The sequence below is a fragment of the Hippopotamus amphibius genome, chromosome 11 (assembly GCF_030028045.1).
Source record: "Hippopotamus amphibius kiboko isolate mHipAmp2 chromosome 11, mHipAmp2.hap2, whole genome shotgun sequence".
NCBI lineage: Eukaryota > Metazoa > Chordata > Mammalia > Artiodactyla > Hippopotamidae > Hippopotamus > Hippopotamus amphibius.
Genome location: NC_080196.1, coordinates 58,847,467 through 58,859,828, shown reverse-complemented (window position 1 = coordinate 58,859,828; position 12,362 = coordinate 58,847,467). Strand labels below are relative to the sequence as shown.

The window sequence follows — 12,362 nt, the reverse complement described above, 5'->3', positions numbered from 1 at the left end:
TCATAAATGGAATTGTTTCTTTAATTTCTTTTTCTGATCTTTTGTTGTCATTGATGAGCTCTAGTAGTTTTCTGGTAGCATCTTTGGAATTTTCTAAATATAGTATCATGTCATCTGCAAACAGTGACAGTTTTCCTTCTTCATTTCCAATTTGTATTCCTTTTATTTCTTTTACTTTTCTGATTGACATAGCTAGGATTTCCAAAACTATGTTGAATAAAAGTGATGAGAGTGGACATCCTTGTCTTATTCCTGATCTTAGAGGAAATGCTTTCAGCTTGTCTCCATTGAGTATGATGCTAGTTTTAGGTTTGTCACATAAGGCCTTTATTATGTTGAGGTATGTTCCTTCTATGTTCACTTTCTGGAGAGTTTTTATCATAAATGGGTGTTGAATTTTGTTAGTAGCTTTTTCTGCATCTATTGAGATGATTGTATTATTTTTATTCTTCAATTTTTAACATGGTATATTACACTGATTGATTTGTTGATATTGAAAAATACTTGCACCCCTGGAATAAATTCCACTTGATCATGGTGTATGATTCTTTTAATGTATTGTTGGATTTGGTTTGCTAGTATTTTCTTGAGGTTTTTTGCATTTATGTTCACCAGGGATATTGGCCTATAATTTTCTTTTTTTGTGGTATCTTTGTCTGGTTTAGGTATCAGGGTGATGATGGCCTCACAGAATAAGTTTGAGAGTGTTCCTTCCTCTGCAATTTTTTGGAATAATTTCAGAAAAATAGATGTTAACTCTTCTTTAAATGTTAAATAGAATTCCTCTGTGAACCCATCTGGTTTTGGACTTCTGTTTGTTAGAAATTTTTAAATCACAGTTTCAATTTCAGTACTTGTGACTGGGCCATTCCTATTTTCTATTTCTTCCTGGTTCAGTATTGGGAGAGTGTACCTTTCTAAAATTTTCCCTTTTTTTTAGGTTGTCCATTTTATTGGCATATGCTTGCTTGTAGTAGTCTCTTATGATACTGTGTATTTCTGCAGTGTCTACTGTAACATCTTTTTTATTTTTAATTTTATTGATTTGAGCCCTCTCCCTCTTTTCTCTTAATGAGTCTGGCTAAAGGTATCAATTTTGTTTATCTTTTATAAGAACCAGTTTATAGTTTCATTGATTATTTTTCCTATTGTTTTCTTCATCTTTATTTCATTTATTTCTTTTCTGAACTTTATAATTTTTTCCTTCTACTAACTTTGGGATTTTTTGTTGTTGTTGTTGTTCTTTCTCTAGTTGCTTTAGGTGTAAGTTTACATTGTTTATTTGTATTTTTTTCTTATTTCCTTAGGTAAGATTTTATTGCTATAAACTTGCCTCCTAGAACTGCTATTGCTGTATCCTATAGATTTTGGATGTGGTACTTTTGTTTTCATTTGTCTCTAGTCACTTTTTGATTTCCTCTTTGATTTCTTCAGTGATCCATTGGTTGATTAGTAGAATATTGTTTATCCTTCATGTGTTTGTATTTTTTAAGTTTTTTTTTTTGTTTGTTTCTTGTAGTGAATTTTTAACCTTATAGCATTGTGGTCAGAAAGGGTTCTTGCTATAATTTCAGTTTTCTTAAATTTACAAAGGTTCACTTTGTGGCCCAGCATGTGATCAATTCGGAAGAAGTTTCCTGTGCACTTGAGAAGAATGTGTATTCCGCTGATTTTGGATGGAATGCTCTATAAATGTCAATTAAGTCCATCTGGTCTAATGTACCAATTAGGGCCTGTGTTTCCTTATTGAATTTCTCTCTGAATGATCTGGCCATTGATGAAAGTGGAGTGTTAATGTCCCCCACAATTACTGTGTTACTGGCAATTTCTCCTTTTATGACTCAGTATTTTCCTTACATATTGAGGTGCTCCTATGTTGTGTGTGTATATATTTTCAAGTGTTATATCTTCTTCTTGAATTGATCCCTTGATCATTATGTAGTGTCCTTCTTTATCTCATAACAGTCTTTACTTTAAAGTCTATACTGTTTGATATGAGTATTGCTCCTCCACAATGAGATGGTAGGAGTGGTGCAATCATGATAAAATCAAATCCCATACCACCAGGTGGGTGACCCACAGACTGGAAAAGAATTATACCACAGAAGCTCTCCCAACAGAGTGAAAGTTCTGAGCCCCATATCAGGCTCCCCAGCCTGGTGGTCTGACATAAGGAATGTTTTCCTATGGGCATAGTCTAATTTATTTCCAGTCATAATAAACTCTATTAGTTTATCATTCACCTTTCTTTCTCCTCTCTTCTCATATTCCCTCCATTCTCCTTTCCCTCTCCCCTTCTCTTCCACTCCTCTCCTTATTAATTACACTAATTTTTTTCTTTATAGACATCCAAAAGATAGGATTAGAGTAAATTAAGAGGGCAATCTGATTGGAGTAGTATATTGTATTTCTACAGCATGGAAGAGAGCCTCCTAAAACACTTAGATAAGTGGGATAGGAAGGTGAGAGTAAAAAATGGGAGTTTGATCCCTTTTCTGGTCAACATAGTTTGTGAGGGGAGCATCTGCCATGCCTGGGCTTTCACCATGAGCATCCCGGCATTCACCAGCAAGAAAGATCAGGCTGCTGACCTTCAAGCTCATTTGAAATCTAAAAGAGCTGAAATTTCAGAATAGAACTCAGAAGGTGGACTTCATGTAGATTTAGCTCAAATTATTGAAGTCTGTGATGTATGTCTAAATGAAGATGATAAAGACATTGAAAGTGTGATGAACAGCGTGGTATCCCTCCTATTGATCCTGGAAAGAGATAAGCAAGAAGCTGTGATTGAAAGACTGTGTGAGAAACCAGTCAAATTTCAGGAAGGTGAATGCCCATCTCTGAGATTGCAATTGCTAAGCAACCTTTGCCATGGGATGGATAAGAATATCCTTGTAAGATATACAGTATATTGCAGCCTTATTAAAGTAGCAGCATCTTGTGGTGCCATCTAGTATATTCCAACTGAGCTGGATCAAGTTAGAAAATGGATTTCTGACGGAACCTCACCACTGGGGAAAAAAAAAAAAAAAACACCCTTTTAAGGCTACTTTATGAGGCACTTGTGGATTGTAAAAAAACGTGACACTGCATCAAAAGTCATGGTGGAATTGCTGGGAAGTCACACGGAGGACAATACTTCCCAGGCTCAAGTTGATGCCCACAGGTGTATTATGTGAGCATTACAAGATCCAAATACATTTCTTTTTGACCTTCTTCTTACTTTAAAACCAGTCAAGTTTTTGGAAGGTGAGCTTATTCATGATCTTTTAAACATTTTTGTGAGTACTAAACTACTGACATCATATGTCAATATCCAAATAATAAATACTTCATTGATTCACTTGGCCTACTACATGAATAGAATATGGCAAAAATGAGACTACTTACTTTTATGGGAATGGCAGTGGAAAATAAAGAAATTCCTTTTGACACAATGCAACAAGAACTTTAGATTGCAGCTGATGATGTTGAAGCACTTGCTATTGATGCAGTAATAACTAAAATGGTCTACTGCAAAACTGATCAAACCCAGAGAAAAGTAGTTGTCAGTCATAGCACACATTGGACATTTGGCAAACAACAATGGCAACAACTCTATGACACACTTCATGCCTGGAAACAAAACTTGAACAAAGTGAAAAACAGCCTTTTGAGTCTTTCTGATATCTGAATTTTTATGCTATATAAGTTTGCTATTTTTGGAAAATCTAAACCATAGTAAAACATTATAGACTGAAATCTGATTAAAAATGGGAATTTGAGGGTGCATTTTTATCACTCTTTAAAAAATTATCTTAACTTTTCATGACAAAAATAATGTAAGTTATTTTATTCAATTTGGAATATACAGGAAAGCATTTAGATAATGGAAAAAATTCACTTGTAATCTCACCACTTTGAAACAACCATTGTGAAAATATAAGCATGTACTGTATAGTGTGTTTTTTTTACTCTGTGTGAGTTTAAAATGAAATTGGGGCCATTCTTGGTATACTTATGGGTAACCTTTTTTATGCTTAACAACATATTGCAAACTTTTTCAGTTTATTTTTACATTTTGCAAAAATATTTTTAGTTCCCTCACATGAATGTTAATTTAAAATCAATCCTCTCTTATCAAGCTTTTAGGTTGTTTTAATTTTTTTACTATTATAAATAATTCTGTAATATAATGTTGTATATAAATATTTTTGCTTGGCACTGATTGTTTTCTTAAAGAATGGAATGCAGTCTTTTAACAGAAGCTGTCTTTCAATAATTTTCCTTTTCCTTTAACATAGAATATATGTTAATATACTTCAGGGTCTTAATGGACCTAAAAGTAATAATTTCCTCAAATTAAATAAACATATAAACTGCCACTATTTTTAAAACTTTTATTTTGCATTTAAGAAATTCTAAAGGAGCATAAATAAACTACTATAAAAGCCAAGGACTATTTATGTCTAACACTATTTTTTAGATGAAAGTTAAGTCACTATGCATGTGTCTGGAAGGATCTTGCCAATAATTCCATCCTGAATATTCTGTATATGTGGTCTTTTCTCTGACCTGATTTATAGTCCTTATAAACTCCTGCTTGTAATTTGCCTCTGTTTTCCATTTCAAGTGTTAAAAAATCTCAGCTTTATCTCTCTTCACAAACTTGCACTATTTTTATTCATGTGACCAACATTTTAATGAATTTAATACAAATGGAATATGTTATTCTCTGGACTTACAATGGTGTTCACAATCTAATGAGCAAGAATAACAAGCATGATATTCATCATCTTTACTGTAGAGAGGATGTACTTGCTTCCTAATATAAAGCCGTGAGAATGCCTTTGAAGGACTCTACAATTTACTTGATAGTTAGAAGCAAATATTTTTATGAGTTGAAGCTTAACAAAATTTTCAGGTGAGAAAGTCATACTAGCATATAACCTCAAACTGTCCTACAAAGGCATTTAGAAAAATATAGGACTGTATATTTCTAGCCATAGTTTTTATTCTGGTAAAAATTAAATCCACACGTAACAAAATTGACCAACTAGAAGTCAAGGTCTTGGGGCAGTGTGAAACTGAATACTTTCATTCAAGTCAAAGAACAATAAAATTAAAGTCTAAAGAAGCAGGTTCTACTTAGAAGTCCTAGTAACATAGTTGCAACAAATGTTTGAGGAAGAAAAGAGAGGTAGAAAAAAAGGATAAAAGAAGAAAGAAAAGATGGATGGTAGAAAGGAAAAAAGGGAAGGAATAGAGGAAGGAGGAATAAAGGATGGGAGACTGGGTTGAATTGTTGTTTGTTGGTACATGAAGTAATGAGTAAGTTGAGTTTATCTCTTAATATTACAGCTCATACCTTCTGCTTCTTCACTTTATTTTTTTTTTCTTTTTATTCCCCCAAGTCATGTTGTTTCTAAGGTAAAGAATGGGAAGAGCTGGTACCTGGATACAAGGGGATTATCAAGATGTTTCTATTATTTTTCAAATTTATCAGTTAATAATAACCTTTGTTCCTCACCACATGATTTATTTATGTCACATTTAGTATAAATTAATTGAATAGTCTCTGGTAATAATGGTCCAAAGAATCTGAAGTCCATCAAGCAAAGGTCTACAAAGGGTGGTTTGGGAAAATTTCACTTCAGTGACATTGATGGTCAACTACTCAATAGAATTCACTGAGAGGCAGCATAAGTACTTTTCCATTGGCCTTGAAATTACACATCTGTTGTGTCTCTTTGGGCCACATCATTTCCAATATACCTCTGTGCTTAAGAATAGACTAAGGCTCTTGAGCTTTTATTTATCTCAACAAAATAAACATACTAAAAAAAGAGAGAGAGAAAAAGAGAAAAGAAATTGACATTCTTTTTTGCTGTTTTCACAAAAGGTTGTTTTTATAAAATAAAATATTCAGCCTAAATATTTTCTGAATAATTACTATATTTCATGCATGAGCTAAAATGTAGAAGTATTAATTAATTATCTTTCTGCAAGTTTGGGTAAAATCTTTCTGCAAAAATTTTGTTAGATAAACAATTTCTCCAAATAACTTGAATTTTTTTAAAATTGAAGTATAACCCACAAGGGCAAAGAATTAAATAAATGACTTGAATTTTTTAAAGCAGAATATAAGCACACATAATTAAAGTGTTTGTGTGTGTATATATGTGGGTGTGTATATATGTGGGTGTGTATATATGTGTGTGTGTTTCAGGATATGTACCATCTCTGTGTATAAAATATCTTGATAGTTTGATTCTATCTCTTTCTACACTGTAATCATGTATGTGAGATAACAGAAACTGGAGTTTTTACAAAGTTTTACAGCTTACTATAAGCTGTCAAATCAACTCAGTGAAACACTACATTCAATTTACTACTTGTGATCACAAACTTTAGTAAAGTCATATCGGAGGTCAGGTACATTTTCAGCCTCTGTCTTGACCTCACAGATTTCAAGGTCCTATCAGTGTGATATGAACTTGACTGCTTTTATTTTGTAAGATGACAGACAGGTGTTGTAATATTTAAGCCCCCATTCCTACCTGACAAAGCACATGGCAACATTCTCAAGGCTGATATGAATAAAGAATATCACTGAAATAGTTGATTGATATAACTTATCTTACAAACTATGCAACATCTGTAGGCTTTATGGGGACATGAAAGCAAAACAGATTTCATGTTCAGAAGAGCACACTAATCAATATTCTTATAAAACGGAGGACTCAGGATAGGCAGGAGATGGTAGATAAGAACTAAATACCATATTTTCTTTGATTCTCCTTTCCTCTAGTGATATATATTAAAATATAATGATCATATGGATATAACAATAGGAAGAATTACTATGTTGCATTTATTTATTCTCCAATAAGCTCTAGACACATGTGGAAATCCTGTTAGTCAAAATGTTTGGCATAGAAGTTGGTTTGTTAATCAAAAAGGTGATTTTCATTAAATATAACAACATATTTATTTACTAATCACATGCCTTTTCTTTGGCCTCATGGACTGGTGTCAGTTGAGTCTTATGATTTCTTTCTTTTTTTTCCTGCAATTTTTTAATTTAATTTTTTTATTGAAGTATAATTCATGTACAATATTGTGCCAATCTCTGCTGTACAGCAAAGTGACTCATACATAAAGAGACACTCTTTTTCATACTCTTTTCCATTAGGGTTTATCACAGGATATTGAATATAGTTCCTTGTGCTGTACAGTAGGACTTTGTTGTTTATCCATCTTACCTATAATAGTTTGCATCTGCTAATCCCAAACTCCCAGTCCTTCCCTCTCCTATCTCACTTCTCCTTGGCAACCACAAGTCTGTTCTCTATGTCTGTAAGTCTCTTTCTGTTTTGTAGCTAGGTTAGTTTGTGCCATATTTTAGATTCCACATATCATAGGGTATTTGTCTTCTCTTTCTGACTTACTTCACTTAGTATGGTAATCCCTAGTTGCAACCATGTTGCTGCAAGTGGCATTATTTCATTCTTTTTGATGGCTAAGTAGTATTCCATTGTGTATATGTACCACATCTTCTTTATCCAAAGGTGATATCTTTTATAACTGTACTACAATATCAAAGCCAAAATATTGATACTAATACAGTACCATTAACTAGACTATAGGTCTTATTATATTTTCACCTATTTTTACCTGCATTCATTTGTATCTACAATTTCTATGCATTTTAGCCCATGTATAGATTCATATAACCACCACCATCATCAAGATATGGAGCTGCTACACCACCACAAATAAACTATTTTTGCTATAAACCTTTCTATTTGTGGACTTTTAAAAAATTTATTTCTTATATAAGCCATATCCATAATGAATTATCCATGTATTTCAAAATTGGCTTTTAAAAGCTGAATAGCTATATACTTCAACCTCACTTCAGGCATACTTGATGAAATGTACAATGAATAATCATGTAATTGTGTACACCATCATTATTCATTTAACAGTAAAAGTATATATATTTATACATGTATGTTAGTAAATGAAAGTAAATGTAATTTGAATGTATTGTTAATTTCTGAATATCTGTTTCAAAATATATTTAAATATTCTAGTGAAAATTCCCATGTACTGAATATATTAATTGATGTATATATTTATATTTATTAATGTAACTGTAAAGCCTTCATAAAAAATTTTTATTTTAAAAACTATAAATTTTTTGCAAATAATTAATAAGAAACTTGGAATAATTAAATAACTAGTAAATTAACATTTAATATGGATATTACAAGACTGATTTGCCTAGATAATTTTAGAAAGAACATAACATTTTTTGAGTCAAGAAATGACCATAAAAATTAATAATATAAAACAGAAAAATTAAAATCTGATTTTATAACAATTCTGATGTTGATAAAATTATTTAGTAGACATAATTGTAACATTTAACAATATAAACATTAAAAAGTATAAAAACGTAGAGTTACTTTATTAGACCTAGGTCATGAGTCTCAAAAAAGTCTTACTTAAGAATATTTTACATATTGTGGAGGTTGAATGAAAGAATTTCAATCTCAATTTCACAAAATATAAACAAAGAAAAAAGCTAAAATAATAAATTATTTCCAGTCCAGCTATCATATAGAATATAAAAAAATAAGGAAATTTAAAAAATATGTAAAATAGATATTCACCAAAAATCTTAATCCTTCAGCAACCTCAGGTGAAAGTGAGTAGGCACTTACAAAACTGTGACTGCTGAAAAATTATTTCCTGTGACTAAAATTCAAATTTTAAAATTTAACAATTAAAATGTAATATGAAAATTGTGGTAACAATATAATTTTATACAATTTTAGATTTATTTTTATATCCTAGAATGATAATTATGTTTGACTTTAAGAAAATTTTGACTTTAATACTCAAAATTCCACCATTTGGCTCTTAACCAAAATGTGTATTGACTGAACATTGAAAAATAGATTTGCAAACATATTATTATCAAAGGAGAACTAATTCTTTCTAAAGAAAATTCTTCAAGCTCTGCTTCCCAAATATATTCTGAAATCTGTACAAATCTGTTTATACCTAGGACTACTACTTGGGCTAAAGTCATCACTACCTTTCCCCTGGGCACTTAGAGGAAAATCCTAAGTGTGCTCTGCCTCCTTACAATCTCTTCTCAAGAAGGAATGATCTTTGAAAATCATATCACATAGCCCCCCTTAAATCTCTGTAATGGTTTCCCTGTACAATTTAAAAATTTACTTTTGTCTAATGAACTTCTGGAGCCATCTCTTGACTACTTCTTTGGGTGTTTGAACATTTCTCTCCAATTCAATCTTCGAGCTCTTCTACTATTCTACTCACCTGCAACAAACCAAGCTCATTTCTGCCCTAGGAACTTGCCTTTTATTCTGCTTGGAACTTTTGACTCACAAATTCTTATAGCTCAGTTCTTCAGTAAGTTCTCAGCTCTGGCATCATCTTCTCTGAAAGGCTCCTCATGTCAATCTAAGGGTTTTGAGCCTCAGCAGGTTACATCTTCTTTTGAGACACTGATACATGTTATATGCTCTTTCTCCCCAAAATGTATATATTTATAGCCACATAATATTTCAATTTCTGGGAGTTTGTGAAACCTATTAAGTACATATAGAGAAGTCATAAAAGTCCAAGTAACCCACGTCAAAAATACTGGGTCTCTCTCTTCCTCATCACTAATGCTATCATCTCTCCAGGGATGTTTATAACCTAAAATTAAAATTTTATCCATCTACTTGTTGACCTATATAATACCTATTTCTCCTCTTAAGGGTAAGTTTTATGAGAGGAGAGAGGAGCCTTTTTTGGTCTTTCTGGTTGACTGAATCCCTAGTAACTGAAATAGTGTCTAAATTTGAGTAAGCATTCAGTAACTCTGTTGGATGAATGAATGAATGATCAAATCCTTGTTGTTCATGTCAGTTATGACAGAGAAGCTATGCATGATAAAGAGGTGTGACTTATTTATAGCAAGTATGTTGATTTCAATGTTTCCCAGGTTCAAGAAAAGTTCTGTGCCTCTCTCCAGAAATCCCACTAGAATCTGCTCTTGATACTTGAGAACTGAGACACTGCATATCAACTGTCCTGTACATGGAGTAAAGAAGTTGAAGATCCAAAAACACCAGGATAGATTAAAAAATATTCCTAATGGTATAACTGAGACCTGCCTATTTTGTCAGAGCAGACTTGTTTGGAGAAAGCGGAAATCAAAGCCTGTGAATTAGAAAGATTGGAAAATGCACCACATGATTTGGAAGTAATTGGGAATCAGTTATTGTAATGGGTTAAAATATAGTATTTTGTATTACAGAGATATAAGTTTAATTTTCAACCCTGCCATTTACTAGTTATGTAACCTCAGGTAATTTTATTCAATCATCAAATTATATGGAGTCTTGTTGACTTTCTTTTAAAAATGTTTGACACTTTTCCCACTGATTAGATCTACTGAAAGGTCAGATGCCACTGTTATACTCTTTACTATCTCATATGCTTCTTTATTTGTCTTGTTCTCATGATTGTATATGCATCCTCCTTCCCAACTCCCCTCCCTCCTTTTTTCCCAATTCTTCTCTCCACTGCTTTTGGTCTTGATAAGTGATTTGATATGTTATGTGTTTATCTAACTTTATTCATAAAGTCTTATCTAAATGGTCTGCCTACTGAGCTCTAGATTCCTATTGAATAAATAGATGGTTGGAATTCCCCATAGCCCAGTAGAACTGGGTTGCCAGTCCCAAAATTGTTTACCACGTGTTTCTGGACCCTAGTCTCACCATAAATTGGGTACACAGAGATTACCATTGTAAACATACCATGCCATGTGTGCATCCTGAACTCTTTGTAAGCATCTTCCTTGTCCTCATCCTCATTTATCCTTCCATCTCACTGAAAAGTTTTCTGGATAAGACTCATATTAATAATTTGTCTTTCTTCTTTTTATTAATAATCATGACCTTCATCAACATTATTATTTTCTATTTACTGATATTTTTCTTTTTTCGGCAAGAACTACCTCATCTGTATGAATAGCTCAACAGTATAGAACATTATAAAATACAGGCTTGGGCAAATGCTTATGTAAAGAGCCAGATGATAAGTGTTTTTGGCTTTGCAGACCATACAGTCTCAGTCACAACCTCTCAACTTTGCTGCAGGAGCATTAAACAGTCATAGACAGTAGGTAAATAAATAGTGTCATCTGTGTTACTATCAACTATATTTTTAAAATTGATAATAGGCCAGGTTTGGCAAGTGGACCCTAGTTTGCTCACCTCTAACATAGTGTAACAAATAAAATTCCTCATCTCTACACACTTTAAATATATTTTAAACTGCAGCTTGTCATTTGAGGAGATATAATATATAACTCTAATTACATGGCTAATTTACATGTTTATAAGGTCACTGATGGAAATCAGAACACTTCTCCCCATAAGAGTAACCCTGTTTAAAATCTTTTTATCAAAATATTTCTGATATCATGCATATTTAACCTTAAAATCCAAATGTACATACATAAAACTATAGAACTGATATTTTAATTTCTAAAATTGCTTTAATTCATTTGCTTAAATATGTGTAAATTCATTAACAGTAAATAATTCTTTGTGTAGAAATTAGAGTTCAAGGTTATGTATCTCCATAATATATATATATAGACAAAAATTGAAATATTCATTTGTTGATCCTTTGTTTATCTCTGACATTTGGAAAGACACTGTGGATTTACCACATTTAAAACTAGCTTGTCTTGTACAAGGAGTCCTTTTTATCTTTCTATCTCCAAATTGCTTTTCTCCTCTTATTGAATAGATCCTACACATAGTTGTCAATAAACTAGTTTCCAAATCATGTGTTATAGTGCCATTCTCCACACTGTCCCATCCCAGAGAAAATATCAGTGGCTTCCCACTATCTACAAAATAGAGTCCCATCTTCTTGACAAAGATATTAAAGTCTTCTAGACTATAATATCTATTTACATCTCTAAGATTTTTTTTATATTCATTTGTACAGTGAAATTACTACCACTATGCTATTTTCTAAATGCATTTTGCACTTTCTTAATTTCATGCATTGGCTCATACGATAGTTTCAGTGCTCACTATCCTCCCTTTCTTCTTTTATCTAAATCCAGAATTCATGATCTTTATGTGTGTTTTTTTCTGGGGAGAAGACAATATTGTTTACTGTGTAAAAGATTTCAGGCCAGAAGGGATGATAACAAAACAGTTAGAAATCTTTCTAAATTACTTTCACCTTAATCTGCCATATTTGGTAGCTAGGCACAGTGCTTTATGATCTGTGCCAAAGACAGACAGTCAGCACCTTACTTGTAGCCACTG

The 12,362-nt window shown here is 32.3% G+C and overlaps 1 pseudogene; it reads left to right on the top strand.

The window, feature by feature from the left end:
• The first annotated feature begins 2,546 nt into the window (after positions 1-2,546).
• On the top strand, positions 2,547-3,673 carry LOC130830911 (eukaryotic translation initiation factor 3 subunit M-like; annotated as a pseudogene).
• Positions 3,674-12,362: the final 8,689 nt, after the last annotated feature.